General features: G+C 42.2%; 1 protein-coding gene across 1 annotated transcript in view; it reads left to right on the top strand.

Moving 5' to 3' along the window:
• Positions 1-17502, top strand: part of ric1 (RIC1 homolog, RAB6A GEF complex partner 1) — a 187525-nt gene that overhangs the window by 104351 nt on the left and 65672 nt on the right. The window lies entirely within an intron of this gene.

Genomic DNA, 17502 nt, shown 5'->3' with positions numbered 1-17502 from the left:
TGTTTGTCTATCTTTCTCTCTGTTCCTAAAAAAAAAATGCCGTTTTCATTTCATGCTCATTCCGCAGGTTTTTTCCCACTATTCATTCTCTTTAGCTCTCTCACTTTGTCTTCCTTTTTCCTTGAAAAAGGTCCTCAATACCTCTTCTGTTTCCATCCCTTCTAGTTTTTCCACATATTTCTATGTCCGTAGAATGTACATGCACCCTTACTTTTGATGCTGTGTGGGTTTTTTTTTTTCCCCTCTCTCTGTCTGCATGGATGAGTAGGAGTGAGTGAGAGGAGGCATTTTCTCTCTGCATTCCTCCATCACGGCATCCATCTGGAGCGTCTGTCCGCATGGCATCGTGGGTAATAACTATTCCCGCTTCCTGTTTTTCTCCGTGCGGTTGCCATGGAGACGGTGCCAAAGTGTTTTGGCCGTCTTTTGTTCGTCTCTGCGCCAAAGTCGACACAAGACGTGGCTCATGAAGCTCTGAAACTGGTTCAGCACTCAAGTGTGTGTTTGAGGAGCGCTTTTTATTTTAAAATTCGGTTTAACTGTATAAAAGGAAACATCCCTACACCACCTCAAACTGTTGAGAGAAGCCAGAGTTGGTTCATGTCTTCATGTTGTTGACTCCTAATTCTGACTCTACCATCTGCATATTGCAGCAGAAATTGACGCTTTGACCCAGATGACGTTTTTCCAGTCTTCAGCGGTCCGGTTTCGATGAGCTCATGCCCATTGTAACCTCAGATTCCTGTTCTTGGCTGACAGGAATGTGTTACCCAATGTTGTTATCTCCTGATGTAGCCTAAGATTTGATATTTTGAGATGCTTTCCAGCTCACCATGGTTGTAAAGAGTGTATTTGAAGTACTGTAGCCTTCTTGTCAGCTTGAACTAACCTGGTTTAAAAAAAAAAAATCTAACAAACTTGCTCACCAACATGGTATTAATTAATCAGACATCACAGAACATTTTTATTCAGTTTGCACAGTAGGTGTTTTAAATCAAGTGTGATGGTTGACTACTTTAGTTACCTTAAAAAAAAATGGCTTCTGATTTATGGAATCAATTTTGTGCCAAAATGTTCATAGAATACTTTTGAAATATCAAACAAAAACGATAAATCAAAATTTAAAAAAAAGTCTATTTTTTTTTAGACTGGCAAACAAGTTATTCGTGTAATCGTGCAAAATATCAGTCGGCAATCAAACTCCGATGCAAGACTGCTTGGATTTGTTTCGGAGAGGTACAGGATTGGTCGAGTTCATCTTTTTAGATCTTTTGACACGAATGACCTTTTTAAAAGGAAGTCGTTTACCATACATGGTGATTTGTTTATGCAAATGAGCATGGATGTGTGATAAATGCCGATTTCCTAATGCGAGATGCTATGGAATCAATTTTGTTTGATCAAATTTGTTTGAAATATCAAACAAAAAACGACAAATCAAAATACAGAAAAAGAGTCAATTTTTTTTTAGACTGGCAAACAAATTATTCGTGTAATCGTGCAAAATATCCGTCTATTACTCTTCAGAAACCTTTTATTTTTGTTCCGCGTCTTTCTCAGTTTTGTTTGGCGTAATTTATTTTGGTTGCGATTCCAGCTTTCTCGTTTGCGCTCCCTGACTTTTTGCTTGCAGTTTTGGCACAAACTTCACGTGTGGGTGGGCTGTCCAGGAACGCATTCCCATTGGCTAACTTGTGTTTGACTGACAGCTACGCTCAGCCATTCCCTACTCGGATTCTGGCGGACTGTTTGACGAGTGACCGATCCATTGACTGTAAACAAGGATCGAATGGACTTCAGTGACGACTATGATATTGAATTAATTCAACAAAGTGTAAGTGCGGAACAAATGTGTTGTATGTGTTGCGGTAGTACACAAGTCCACTCGATCCTTGTTTACCGTCAATGGATTGGTCATTTGTCAAACAGTCCACCAAAATCCGAGTAGGAAATGGCCGCAACAGCCTCCGGGGGAATCGCTGAGTGGAGCTGTCAGTCAAACACAAGTTATCCAATGGGAATGCGTTCCTGGACAGCCCACCCACACGTGAAGTTTGTGCCAAAACTGCAAGCAAAAAGTCAGGGAGCGCAAACGAGAGAGCTGGAATCGCAACCAAAATAAATTACGCCAAACAAAACTGAGAAAGACGCGGAACAAAAATAAAAGGTTTCTGAAGAGTAATAGACGGATATTTTGCACGATTACACGAATAATTTGTTTGCCAGTCTAAAAAAATTGACTTTTTTTTTTTTTTGAATTTTGATTTATCGTTTTTGTTTGATATTTCAAAAGTATTGTATGAACATTTCGGCACAAAATTGATTCCATACTGATTCACTTCTGTAGTCCACAAAGCATATCACGTGGTGTACGTGTGTAACCTAAACACATTTGCTGAAACTGCTGTTCTGATGAACTGTTTTGCAGAAGTTGAAACACTCAGCAGCCACGGTGGTTTTAGAAGGTCAAGCTTATTTTGAGGTGCCGCTTCAACTGCATTTCAAGTCCTGCTGTGTACGTACCTGTTCAAGGAGCTTAACGTTGTCTCTTCCACTTTAAAAGCTGAAACTATTGAAATGTGCCGAACTTGGATTGGGGGAAAAAAAGGACGAAGGTAAAATATTCAGAGTTTAGCATAAATACGGAGATGATTATCGAGAAATAGTCCAAATCTCTCGAGTGACTCGGCAAAACAGCAGCCAATCGCTTTGTCAAGTTTATTTGTATCACGCTTTTAACAATAGACATTGTCGTAAAGCAGCTTTACAGAATTTGAATGACTTTGAACATGAGCTAATTTTATCCCTAACCTATCCCCAATGAGCACGCCTATGGCGACGGTGGCAAGGAAAAACTCCCTCAGACGACATGAGGAAGAAACCTCGAGAGAAACCAGACTCAAAACGTCTATTCAAACAGATAATACCTGAAGTAATTAAATCGCTTCTAAAAATAAATTCTTCTCTTAGGACCGCGAGTTGGCCTAGTGGTTAACGTGTCCGCCTCTCGTTCAGGAGATCGAAAGTTCTACTCACGGTCGGGTCATACCAAAGACCATCATAAAAATGGTACCTACTGCTTTCTGGCAAGGCACGCTGCAATACGGATGTGAGTGGAGAGTCAAACTTTCGTGGTTCCCAGAGGACCCGCCCCCCACTGTAACCCTAGCTATGTAATAGGTGAGAGGCCAAGGGTTACGGAAACAGAGATCAGCGCTGCCCTATGCCCCATGTGGCGTGGGAAGGGCTTAGACTTTGACTTGACAACATGAGGAAGAAACCTCGAGAGGAACTAGACTCAAAACGTCTATTCAAACAGATAATAATACCTGAAGTAATTGAACTGTTTCTAAAAAATAATAAATTCTTCTCTTAGGATTGGCTATGTACCCAAATCCTTTAAACTAGCAGTTATCAAACCCCTGATTTAAAAAAAAAACCTGACCTTGATCCCGGTCAGCTGTCCAATTATCGGCCAATATCAAATTGCGTGCTCGATAATCAGCACACGATTTGTCACTAAGTGAGGAGTTACGAAAAAATGCTGTTCCTAAAATCACTCAAGGTGCCACGAAGTTTAGTCTAAAACTACTCAAAAGTTAAAGTGGAATTGGGATGTTTTTGGTTAGCGCTGTCGCCTCACAGCAAGAAGGTCCTGGGTTCGAGCCCCGGGGCCGGCGAGGGCCTTTCTGTGTGGAGTTTGCATGTTCTCCCCGTGTCCGCGTGGGTTTCCTCCGGGCGCTCCGGTTTCCCCCACAGTCCAAAGACATGCAGGTTAGGTTAACTGGTGACTCTAAATTGACCATAGGTGTGAATGTGAGTGTGAATGGTTGTCTGTGTCTATGTGTCAGCCCTGTGATGACCTGGCGACTTGTCCAGGGTGTACCCCGCCTTTCGCCCGTAGTCAGCTGGGATAGGCTCCAGCTTGCCTGCGACCCTGTAGAAGGATAAAGCGGCTAGAGATAATGAGATGAGATGAGATGGGATTTTTTTTTTTTAATTATCCCTCGCCACAAAGTGCGCAGGGAGATGTAGGAATGGAGTCTGTCCGTCTGTTTCAGTCTGGACATGTTTTCTCAGAAACTACGTAACTTTGCGTGCTCACATTACTGTTCATGATCCAAGTTGAGTTCGAAACTGATTTACGAGAAATTATTTTCAGAGTTATGGCCCTTGATTTTCATTATTGGACTTTTGTACAAGTGGCCTCAATCTGGACAAGTTTTCTCAATGAAAGTTTCATCAATGAAACTTTTGCGTGCTCATACTCCTGAAAAATAGGTACCCTATGGGTCCATGTGGCTCCTGCTTATAAATAAAATAGTTTTCTGATCCCATGTCCTAACAGTAAATATAGCGTATATTCATGTTATCAGTGATACTCGCCTCAGGCCAAATTAAAAAAAAATAGTGTGTTTCCGGTAACCCGACCGACCGAGAATTTCGGCGGTGAAATTGCCGACCGTAAAGTTTTTATTACAAATTTCCCTCGATATTTTAGTGTAAGCGGCGTTAGTTTGTCATAATTTTTTGTTTCAACGCATTCAAGTTGTGAAAGAAACGATAAAAAGTAAAATGTTTCGCCATTTCTATCAGCCCTCCTGCATAAACATGGAAGCGCACTTGTATACTGAAGGAGGAAGGCAAAACTGAGCCAAGGCGCCATTTTGAATCCTCATTCAAGGCTGTAATGCAAATTGCTTCCTCTTCAGTATGGACCCTTTTCACGTGACGTCACGACAAACGCGGCCGCCATTTTGGACATGTACTACCAGTAGTTTACCACAGCCAGCATTGAGGAACGGCAGCAAAGAAAGTGTTTATTTTCAGCAAGACTTCCATCATGCCACTATATTGTTGTGCACCTGGATGTAGTAACCATCAACAAACAAGGCAAGGGTTATCATTTTATCGGATCCCGGTAGATGCTGACCGACGGAGAAGACGGATAGCGGCATACCAACGCTTGTGTAGTGACCACTTTGTTGGAGGTAAGACGAATAAAATTAGCCAGAAAAGGCATTACATTGCTGTTAACATTCCATTCTAGTTTACCGTAATTATGATCTGGCAGCTATTTACACCGGATCCAGTGTAAATAGCCGCCGGAGCCAACGTCCGAGGTTCCGGAGCGCGCTCGCTCGCGGCCCGGCCGGAGCTGGCGGCCGCGGAGCCGGCGCGCGCTCGCTCGCGGCCCGGCCGGACCTTGGCTCCGGCAGCTATTTACACTGGATCCGGTGTAAATAGCTGCCAGATCATAATTACAGTAAACTAGTAAATACAGTTTTCTGCATCTCGCTCCTTTTTCTTTTATGTTTGTCGCCTTCCTCGCATTCAAACCGATTTGAGCCGAAGTCCACTACATGTCCAAAATGGCGGTCGCGTTTACGAGGGTCATGTGACTGAAAAGGGTCCATACAAGTGCACTTCCATGGCAGGGAAAAACACTACAGTTTGCCGCCTATGTAGTCCCCTATTCAGGGCTCGAAATTAACTTTTTTTCTTTGTGTCCCCCAGTGGTCCCGAATTCTGTGTTGTATTGTCCCGAATGGAAGCAATAGTGTCCCCATTTTTTTCCTCTCTGAAATAACCAGTGGTTAATATTATCATATGAAGTTACTATTATATTTGTAACTATGTGATTTTGAACCCTTTATATCATTTTTACAATAAGTCACAAGACACAAGCGACACATGTCCTATACATCATCTACTTCAAAATTACAGTTATTGCATTTTCAGTTTATTAAACTTTGGCGATCTCACTGATACTGATAATAGATACCCGTTTATTTAAAGGGGCCAACTAGCTCATTCAGAAAATGTTTCAACTCCCTACATCTGCAGTACACTTTAGCTGAAAATAAGACCCCTTTTATGTTCATTTCATCTACTTATACCTTGAATATCTGTGGGCACTTATAAGGCCAACTTATCATTTTCACCATTACCGTTATCCATAGCCCTGTGATGACCTGGCGACTTGTCCAGGGTGTACCCCGCCTTTCGCCCGTAGTCAGCTGGGATAGGCTCCAGCTTACCTGCGACCCTGTAGAACAGGATAAAGCGGCTACAGATAATGAGATGAGATCGTTATCCATTTTTATGAACTTTCCGTTACCCATTTTATGAACTTTCCGTTATCCATTTTTATGAACTTTCCGTTACCCATTTTATGAACTTTCCGTTACCCATTTTTATGAACTTTCCGTTATCCATTTTATGAACTTTCCGTTATCCATTTTTATGAACTTTCCGTTACCCATTTTATGAACTTTCCGTTATCCATTTTTATGAACTTTCCGTTACCCATTTTATGAACTTTCCGTTACCCATTTTTATGAACTTTCCGTTATCCATTTTATGAACTTTCCGTTACCCATTTTATGAACTTTCCGTTACCCATTTTTATGAACTTTCCGTTATCCATTTTATGAACTTTCCGTTACCCATTTTATGAACTTTCCGTTACCCATTTTTATGAACTTTCCGTTATCCATTTTATGAACTTTCCGTTATCCATTTTTATGAACTTTCCGTTACCCATTTTATGAACTTTCCGTTATCCATTTTATGAACTTTCCGTTACCCATTTTTATGAACTTTCCGTTATCCATTTTATGAACTTTCCGTTATCCATTTTATGAACTTTCCGTTATCCATTTTTATGAACTTTCCGTTACCCATTTTATGAACTTTCCGTTATCCATTTGTATGAACTTTCCGTTATCCATTTTTATGAACTTTCCGTTATCCATTTTTATGAACTTTCCGTTATCCATTTTATGAACTTTCGCTGCCGAAACATGGGTGTAAATGTTAGCACCATCAGCATAGTGCCAGCAGGTCCGAGCCTAGTTGTGCTGCTGACTGACTAAACTTTCTGAACTAGAAAGACACCAAGAAAACTCACTTATTCTGTTGAACGGTATCTTCCGTCAATATCATCCACATCATTCCTGTTGTATTTTATAACGTGTCTAACAGTGTTCATTCAGTTGCTCGCGTTGCCTGCAGACCAGGCGATGACACTTTGGATCCTGAAGGTCCCGGAGACGTTATGTCTGGGCTTTCAGTTTCTTCCCCGCGGTCGGTCCGCTTCAACCACTTCAGCATTTTTGTTCTGGCAAGAGTCGGCGCAGCGTGTGCGGTAGCAATTCCATTCCAAGTCCATATAATGCGGACTCCGGCCGAAGATTCTAGAACAGAATGCGCTGCTCTGTAGCCTACGGATGCAGGTGCATCGAAAGTGTAGCTACTATGTATGTTTCGCTGTTAACGTTTTAAAATTAACAAATTAGGTGAATGTCTACGTATGTGTTACGGCTTTGTAAATAATATTAATGTCGAACTTTTTTTCTAGATCTATTTTTTTCCATTGTCCCGGGATTGTCCCAGATATGATAATTTTGTGTCCCGATGACATTTTTTATGGTCCCCGGGACATCGGGACACCGTTAGTTTCGAGCGCTGCCCCTATTTATACAAATAGGAGTCATTCAGGATTCAGCCATGTTTTTGCTCGGTGTTTTTGCTCGACCCAAGTTCTACAGTAGGCTAGGCGAGGCCGTCTGCTTTTAATGGAAGTAGCCTGGCCTAGGACATTATTTTCACGTTATTTCTTGATGAGGTGTTTTCATGTTATTACATGAAAATATCATGAAATAACGTGATAATTTCGTATCATGAAATTACGTGATATGTTATTACATGATAAATATATTGTAAAACCGTGATAACTTTGTTAACAATATCTTTTCACGTAATTACTTGATTCTAAGCCAATTTTTTGAGTGTGGCAGCAATACGCTTCCGTAGATCATAACTCGAACTCTTGCGATATTTTTTTTTTTTAATTCGTTTAAAGATTTAAAACACTTTTATTTTATTATGATGTGTGGTATAAAGGATTCTGTGCCAAAATACTATTTTGTAAGATGTTTACTTGTGTTAATTTTTTCGAACAAAATAAAAAATGAAGGAAAAAAAAACCTTTTTCCTACCTACCGACCTTATTTTAGTATTTCATGTTACCTGAAACGGCGGCACGGTGGTGTAGTGGTTAGCGCTGTCGCCTCACAGCAAGAAGGTCCTGGGTTCGAGCCCCGTGGCCGGCGGGGGCCTTTCTGTGTGGAGTTTGCATGTTCTCCCCGTGTCCGCGTGGGTTTCCTCCGGGTGCTCCGGTTTCCTCCACAGTCCAAAGACATGCAGGTTAGGTTAACTGGTGACTCTAAATTGACCGTAGGTGTGAATGTGAGTGTGAATGGTTGTCTGTCTCTATGTGTCGGCCCTGTGATGACCTGGTGACTTGTCCAGGGTGTACCCCGCCTTTCACCCGTAGTCAGCTGGGATAGGCTCCAGCTTGCCTGCAACCCTGTAGAAGGATAAAGCGGCTAGAGATAATGAGATATGTTACCTGAAACACACCTTTTTTTTTTTTTTTTTTTTTTTTTTTTTTTTGGGCCTCATATCTTGCAAGCATCACCAAGCTGTGAGCAGCATCAGGGCTTGGAGTATTTTGGTGACTGTTTTGTTCAAAACACAGTGCTGTGAACTAGATCTGTTTTCAAAATAGTAAGAAAGCACTTGTTCATGAATGGTCTTGGAAGCATTATTTAGGACTAATGAGCACATTTTGTTTCACAAGTGTAGTGTAGAGACACTTTAAATAAAAGTAAAAATTAAAGTGAATAGCAGAAGTTTGATATCGGCTTTTCAGTATATCTGCCAAAAAGCTAAAGAAAAACTTAGAAAACCTTTCAGAAGGACCAAACAAAAGCTGTGATAATCAAAAGGTGCATTTTCTTAAAATAAACATCACTTACTCGATATCGAATCCGTAGCCTTGGGGACCCATGAGGTGAATTTCATTTATCTTTTTATCTGCCGATTATCTTACGATACTACGAGGTTTCTCTCATTTTTCGTTTCTGGTTCCGAAGTTTATCAAGAAGTAGACTGGGTAATCGAACCTGATTAGGATAAGTTGCTGATTGGTTACGAAGCTTCACTATTGTTACTCATTCCATGGTTTTCCCCAAAGCGTTTTAGCGTATCGGGCCCGATACGCTTAGTCGCTTTAGTTAAAATCCGATACGCTTAGATTTATACCGATGCGTTAAATTTCCTACCCACAAGTAACTAGATATGTAGGAGAGCAAATAACAGATCTATTTACATACTGATTGATGTGTATTAAACAAGTGGTATTCTTTTCCAATGTTTGTGTTGATTCTGTCAGAGTAATGTGTCCATGTGGTATGATGTAAACAAACTAATCTGTTGGCTATGTCAAGAGCACATGTTCAAACCGTCCAATAAAAATATCGAAAGAAAACGTCAGACTTCCTGAAATTTTCCGATTCATTATAAGCGATCTCATTGGCTGCCGATGTTGTCCCCCACCAGACGGACAAAGCCGGCTGACTTTATTCACAAAAGTTTGACCTAGTCTATTATTATGGCTTCGATCAAAGATTGGTTGACCTAAACGTCAACAAACCCATGTGAGTGATGGCGCACAAAACCTGACAACAGTCACGACGACGACAAACGTCGTCAATTTTGATCGAAAAAAAGCACTCGCTGGACAATTTGATCCACATCAGCATGGATGACCGCGAGATGGACTATGAGAGGGTTACCCAACGTCGGGCCAAGCAAAAGCCAAGGAGAATTAATCTGCTTTAAAGGAGTAGAAAACTGAATTCGTTAGTTTGGGCTTGCAGAAAGATTACGTACTTTATAAACACTCTCACGAAGTGAAGTTGTCCAAATGTGTCAAATATAGCATTATTTCAAATGGTAATCATAAGCATTTTTGGCAGTGTGATGTCACTGGGATCCATTTAAAAAAAGAAGGTTCCGGATTATTCTTCTGTTTAAGGGTCACAGTGACCTCACACTGCCAAATATGCTTATCGTTATTATTAGAAATTATGCGGCATTTGACACTTAACACATTTCATAAAGAGAATGTGTTAATAAGTACATAATATTTCTGCAAACTTAAATGTATGAATTAAGTTTTCTTTTCCTTTAAATCCATAGTCCATTTAATAAAGTGCCAAAATTTAAACTTTATAATATGCAGTTGCTTTACTTTTCTTTTCAGTGTATCTTAGTTATACATATATTACGGTAATTGCATCAGAAACATTCTAAATCATTACAGTTATAGTAAGACAGCAACTTATTTTAAGGTGGCAGGTCTGAGGTTCAGATCCCTTTGTGATCAACAGGAGGTCATGATGATCGATTCTCTTCATTGGATTGGAGAAGATGGAGCAAACCGCTGTTCATATTTTCACGCGCATTTTTGTTACAACACGACTTGATCATAGATAATTAAGGAATCCCCGTAGATTTTCAATCCATCGTATATCTAAGTAATCTATAACAAAAGTTTAACTTGCATGTTGAACTTTAAGGTGAAATTTCAAACGTGTAAAAGAAGAAAAAAGAAAGAAGGCACAACTTTATTTCTCACACACTTGTGAAATTTCCTCTCTGCTTTTAACCCATCTGAAGCAGTGAAAACACACGTGAGCAATGAGCACACACGCATACCCAGAGCAGTGGGCAGCCACGCTAACAGCGCTCGGGGAGCAGTCGGGAGTTAGGTGCCTCGCTCAAGGCCACCTCAGCCCAAGGCCATCCCATATTAGCCTAAAGCTAGCCGCACACTACGCCGATCCACGCGGTACCGAACCGACCGACCCATTTCAGAGCCGACTCCCGACAGGGCACGCACGTATCCCCGACTAACTCACGACTGTTGACGAGTGCAGTCGCGATTGAAGCGACACCAAACGAGATTATGCGAACTAAGCATCATAAACATTCCGCTAAATATCACGTGACAATAGCTTTGTGATTGGCTATTGGATATAGTTACTGTTAAATCCAACACTTGAAGATGCTACAGGCTGAATTACAAATGACACAACATGGAATATGTAGCGCACTATCTAGGCTGCATGAGCTATTATTTCCAACCTTAAATAGTGCACTTACTGTATATAGGGGAGTTAAAGCGATTTGGAATTCAGCCACACAACTTGAGCAGAGTGGCTTTCCAGCCCACTGTGTCTATGGATAAAGCTTCAGTCTATGGAATTACAGTATATACCTGCATTAGGTGCTACCGACACGTATTTCTCGCGCTAGAAATTGTGTTTAATGATGTCACGTGTTATATGCGAAAGATATGATTGGCTATTGCTAGAGACTCTCGCCGATCAGTCTGGCTCCCGATTAGTTTTTCGAATCGGCTGTGAGATGAGTCGGTACCATCGAAAACTAGTCTTTACGCCTGACTCGCGACTTCAGTTGGCTCGGTACGCTGAAAATCGGCGTAGTGTGTGGCTAGCTTAACCTGCATGTCTTTGGACTGCGGGGGAAACCGGAGCACCCGGAGGAAACCCACGCAGACACGGGGAGAACATGCAAACTCCGCACAGAAAGGCCCTCGCCGGCTGCTAGGTTCGAACCCAGAACCTTCTTGCGGTGAGGCGACCGTGCTAACCACTACACCACCATGCCGTGTATACATAATACTATTTAGGTCAGAAATCATTGAAACACTGGTAAACTCTATCCTATAATCATGTATCTAAAGCCTCTGAGACCCTGAAAATGCACCTGAGCATCTATTTTCAAAAAATTTTCCAGGGGAGCATGCCACCAGACTAGGGCTGTAACGATACACCCAACTCACGATTCGATTCGATTCGTATCGCGATTTTTGACCCACGATTCGATACACCCACGATTTTTTAAAAATGTATTTTTAAAGTAGTAAATTTGACTTAACATTTACTTACTTACATTAGCTATTTAATAACAAATAATTCAGACCACTGCAGAGAATGTGTAATATGTATGCAAAAATGAACAAATGTATATCCAAAGACTGTTTTATTTCTCAAAATAATACTGTTGAGCCGGAAGCTCTGTTTTTTATCGGTTCTGAAAAAGTCATTTTTCCAAATCGTGTAAATCCGTGAAGATTTTTTTTGGGGGTGGCTCTCTCACTGTCTCACTCTCATAGGGCCAATGATTTTCTGTGATCGCGGAAAACAGATGGAAATTACGGAATTTTTATAGTGAAACACTGCTCGCGTGTCAAAATGTAACTGCCGCAGAAGGCTTCCGCCCAAGCCGACATGCCTTCAGTGTTGCCAGATATTGCTAACGTTTTCCACCCCAAAATATGTTCAAAACCAGCCAAAAAGCACCTAAACCCGCCCAATCTGGCAACACTGCATGCCTTTCCGGTCAAGTGATTGTGATTGGCTTGTGGCACACCTAGCCAGCCAATGAGCTGCTTGTTTACAGATTCGCTCCCCGCGTTGCAACCAGAATGGCGACCGCTTAAAGGAAATTAATGCTCTGCCAGTGGCGAGGGTGGACGTTGCGTGACTCGCAGAAGATTGTCGCAGGTCGGCGAAAAAACGACTTACTAATAGATATAAAAAATAAAAGTAATTTAAGTAAGTTTAAAATGTAATTTAAATAAAAAGTAAAGTATTCATAAATTGAAGTTTGGAAGCACCTCTGTTTTTGGGCTGAGGAGAAGTTTGAAAGGGTGTACCGCGATTCTGCCTTCTTGTATCGCGACACGGATCGTGGCTCTGCGTATCGCGATTTCGATTTCGATACGCATATTGTTACAGCCCTACACCAGACCCACCTAGTTTCTCTTTGCGCCTTCGGCACTCGCTTTCGCACCGTTGGCGCTCAATTGTCTGTGTATTATCATGCAAGAATTTAGGGCTTTTATTTTTTTCTGGGGAAAAACACTGCATTCTTATAAACACTATGACATAGTGGCTACTGCCTCACTTTGCCTTGAGGCAGTAGCCACAAAAAAAAAAAAAGCTGGGTAGTGTTTTACGAAAGGGTCATAGCACTTACGACACAAGTCAATATTAAAGCTTATAAGGGTGTAAGTGTGAAGGTCTTCATAAGATGCTTGTGGCAGGGGATAGTGATGACCATGTCTTGTTTTATCCATTTCAAAATAAAGTATTTTATATAACTTGGGCGTTGATTTGAAATGAATTGATTTATTTTTTAAATAATCACCTGTGTATTTGTACTAAAATAATCTGCCTCAGGCTCTGAATAGCGGTGAATAACCTTGACGACTTCTCGGTTATTCTTCAGCGATATTCACGTCACCCTTGGCGAATAATTGTTAATTAAGCGAATAGGAAAGCTTCTGTGAAAAGTGTGAGAGAGAGAATAGGCATTATACTAACGAAAGGACTGACAGTTCTGGTTGACAGCATAATTGCGGACAAGTGGCTGACTAATTCATTCAGCCATTATCTGTCCATTATTACAGTATGATGATCCATTTTCTGGAACAACGGCGCGAACACCCCCCCAAAGTCTATTTTTGTGTTTCCTTACAATGTGCTGTTCTTGGTGCCTTTGTGCAAGTTCTACAGTATACAGCCTCTGTCAAAAGTTTGAACACACCTACTCAGTTTTTCTGCATTTCGACCATTTTCTACGGCCCACTTTACACAGGGACGGTCTGGAACAAAAACGCAAAAGTCCGTTTTCGTTCTCACTTTTTTCCGCGTCTACACGACCGTTTTCAAGGAGGAAATCTGCGTCTATACGGTGACGCATAAATGTGTGGAACTCAATTGGATGTGCATGCCAGGCGGCTAGGTGGTGCTGTGAAAGACCGCTATGTCTGCACGCATGCGCAACGTCTTCCGTCTTGTCTGATCTGCACATCTGCGCCGCGAAAACTTTGACTACTCTGGCTATGGTAAGTAAGAAAGTAAGTAAAAAAAGTAAGAGCATGCTATACCCGCCTCTGTTCATTAACGGTATATGTGCAGATTCGGTATAGATGTTCGAAGGACTCCTGGACGTTTATTAAAGCTGCCAGAGCAGCTTGAAGGTCCGTTGGATCGATGTAATCAGACATGCTCTTACTTTTTTACTGACTTTCTTACTTCCCAGGCTTGCATGTACAGTATATGACATGTGTATGACGTAAACGCGTACCCGACGTGAGCAGATCCGAGCAGAGTTTCACATATTGGGTAGTTTAGACGGATATGCAACGGGGGCTGTTTTTAACTTATCCACTCCGGAAGGCGTTTTCAATTTTTTCCGTTTTTCAGCCTCGGAAACGCCGTCCCCGTGTAGACGAAAGGCACTTCCGATAAAATATTTAGTCGTTTTTACCCGACGGCGTCCTCGTGTAAATGGGCCCTACGTTGTAGAACAAAACTGATGCCCTCAAAACAATGAAATAACATATGGACCATGGTCAATTATTTAAAGTTTCATATTTTAGATTTGTTCCAAGTATCCAGCGTTTACCTTGATAAAGTTTTGCACGCTATTAGCATCATCTTGCCCAGCTTCATGTGGTGGTCATCTCGAACGCTTTTCAATTAACAGTTGTGCCTCGTCAAAAGTTAGTGAAATTTCTTGCCGGCTTAATGCATTTGAGATCAAATGGTAAATAGCCCTATTCCACAACTGTAGTAATCCGTATTATATCATGAACCGCTCAGCTAAGTCTAGAGAAATGACGACATCCATCACTCACTACTTTCAGATATGAAGTGTCTCTTCATTTAATAAAAATAAAGAAAAAACATTGACTTAGAAGGCGTCCATACTTGACCCGTACCGTGCATCCATCTAAAGCTGTATTCAGGTTGGACTGGATTTACGTGGGGGAGGGTTCAGACATTTACTAATGGCGTGGTTTGGTGCGATTCCACCGTATTTTACTTTCTATAAAATACATTTTCAATAAAAACGCACTCTCGCCGTGCACTTTCAGAACGGCTGCAGTTATCTAATCAGCCTAAACTCCTTCAGAGACGAGGTCAAGTGGTGTTCGCATCAGGGCAGAAATGCCTTTGGTAACGAGGCGGATGGTCAAACTGGTTCGAGCCGAAAGTAAATCAGCGAACGCTTTACAACCATGATGAGCAGCTTGGAATGTACAGCACTGCAAACCTCGAGGCGGGTCAGCTACGGCAGAACACCGCCAAAGAACAGGAATCTGAGGCTACAGTGGGTGCACATCGCCTGGGTGTATATCTATCTCTTCTATCCTGTGAGGGGAAAAGAGATGTTGAGCTTTTATTTCAGTATCAAGACACTCCAGGAAGTGTTCAGCTGCTTATAAATCAACTTCTATGAAAAAACTAAGTCTGAAGTTAAAATGCAGAACAATAAAACGAACGTTGTCGGAGAAGCAATAATGTCTGCGTGGCATCGTCAGTAATCAAGCTTGCGACAGTCATCTGGAAGGCAAAATCGGCTGTGCTGTCTGGGTGGGAGGGGCACGCTCTTTCCCCTGTCCATCCATGCCACAGTATATCAGGCATGTATGTAGAAGAGGGGACCGTGAGTTGGCCTAGTGGTTAGCGTGTCCGCCTTTCGATCGGGAGATCGCGAGTTCTACTCACGGTCGGGTCATACCAAAGACAATCATAAAAACGGTACCTACTGCCGTCTGGCAAGGCACGCTGTAATACAGATGCGAGTGGGGAGTCAAACTCTCATGGTTACCAGAGGACCCGCCCCCCACTGTAACCCTAGCTATGTAATAGGCAAGAGGCCGAGGGCTACGGAAACGGAGATCGGCGCCGCCCTGTGCGCCACGTGGTATGGGAAGGACTTTGATTTAATGTAGAAGAGGGTCGATAGTGCTTTCTCTGTGTGAGCATGAGCAGCAGGTTAGAAAATGTACATGGTGGATTCCCATGCTAGGTTTCGCCCTCCTAGATGTGGTATAATGGAGACTTAGCTAGTGGATGGGAATTGAGAAATGGCAAAAAAAAAAAAAAGGGGGGGGGGGGGGGAGTAGTGTGTTCCTTCCATCCTTTATTCATAGCTGCTTATCCTGTACAGGGTCGCGGGCAAGCTGGAGCCCATCCCAGGTGACTATGGGCGAGAGGCGGGGTACAGCCTGGACAAGTCACCAGATCATTACAGGGCTGACACATAGAGACGATTTAATTTAGAGCCACCTATTAGCTTAACCGGCATGTCTTTGGACTGTGAGGGGAAACCCACGCAGACATGGGGAGAACATGCAAACGCCACACAGAGAGGCCCCCATCGGCCACTGGGCTCGAACCAAGAACCTTCTTGCTGTGAAGTGACTGTGCTAACCACTACACCCGGGAGTAGTGGTTTTAGTTAGTGCAGGGGTTTTCAAAGTGTGGGAGAGTCAGCCCCCCCCTCAGAGAGCAAATAAACAACAGCGCCCCCCTTACAATTTTTGTTGTTGCTATACTTAAAGGAATACGCCACCCCCAGGTGAAATTGAGTCAGTCCCTGCAGTCCCTAGAGTTGGATGAGTGAGCCAAAGCGTTTTGTAGCCGACCCAGCCATTGTCCTGATCTGGAAACGTCCTGGTTAGCTTTAGCTTAGCGTAGTCGCTGTAATCCGGCGTGTCCAGCTAGCATTAAAAAGTGAATCAAATAACTTATCATTATTTCTCATGACCTGTACATTCACATCGAGTACACGTATCAATGCAAATTAACACGAAGGGATTTACTAGACCAATTTATATCTGGAACTATTTTCGGCCACAGCACAGGCAAAGCACCGCTGCAGGCACAAAGGCACCACAACTTCCGTCAATACACCAGTGTTACCAGGGAAACCAGGGTTTTCAGGTGCTGCGTGGTGTCTTTGCGCCTGCAGCGGTGCTTTGCCTGTGCTGTGGCCGAAAATAGTTCCAGATATAAATTGGTCTAGTAAATCCCTTCGTGTTAATTTGCATTGATATGTGTACTCGATGTGAATGTACAGGTCATGAGAAATAATCTTGAGTTATTTGATTCACTTTTGCAACGATAATGCTAGCTGGACACGCCGGATTACAGCGACTACGCTAAGCTAAAGCTAACCGGGACGTTTCCAGATCAGGATAATGGCTGGGTCGGCTACAAAACGCTTTGGCTCACTCATCCAACTCTAGGGACTGCAGGGACTGACTCAGTTTCACCTGGGGGTGGCGTACTCCTTTAATGTTCCATTCGTAATTAAAAAAAAAAATCGTTTTTGTACACATTTTTTTTTTTCTTTTACACATTTTAAACATATGAGCTTTATTAAAACATCTTTTTTTACACATTTTAAACATCTCATAGCATCGTTAGCTAGCACCTCTTGGCAGACAACACACTGTGGCAGTGGAGCATCTTCAGATCCAGTCCATGAAAATCCAAACTTTAAATAATCATGGTCATACCGGTACTTCCTTCTTTTTTTGCTTGGCCCAGACTGTCTCCTCACTCACTGTAGCTTTAGGTACTAAAAATCGATCCATTTTGTCTCTGGCAAAGGCTAGCTGAAGTTCGCTAAATGTCCGCAATAGTAACTTGTTCTGGTTTATTTTTCCTGACATTGCGCCCCTCCCCTGAAGAACTCTGGCGCCCCCTAGGGGAGGTGCACCCCACACTTTGAAAAGCCCTGAGTTAAGGCCTCTGCATGCTC

The sequence above is a fragment of the Neoarius graeffei genome, chromosome 12, assembly GCF_027579695.1.
Source record: "Neoarius graeffei isolate fNeoGra1 chromosome 12, fNeoGra1.pri, whole genome shotgun sequence".
NCBI classification, from domain to species: Eukaryota; Metazoa; Chordata; class Actinopteri; order Siluriformes; family Ariidae; genus Neoarius; species Neoarius graeffei.
Note: the sequence above shows the minus strand (reverse complement) of the source record. Positions and strands in the feature narration are given on the sequence as shown.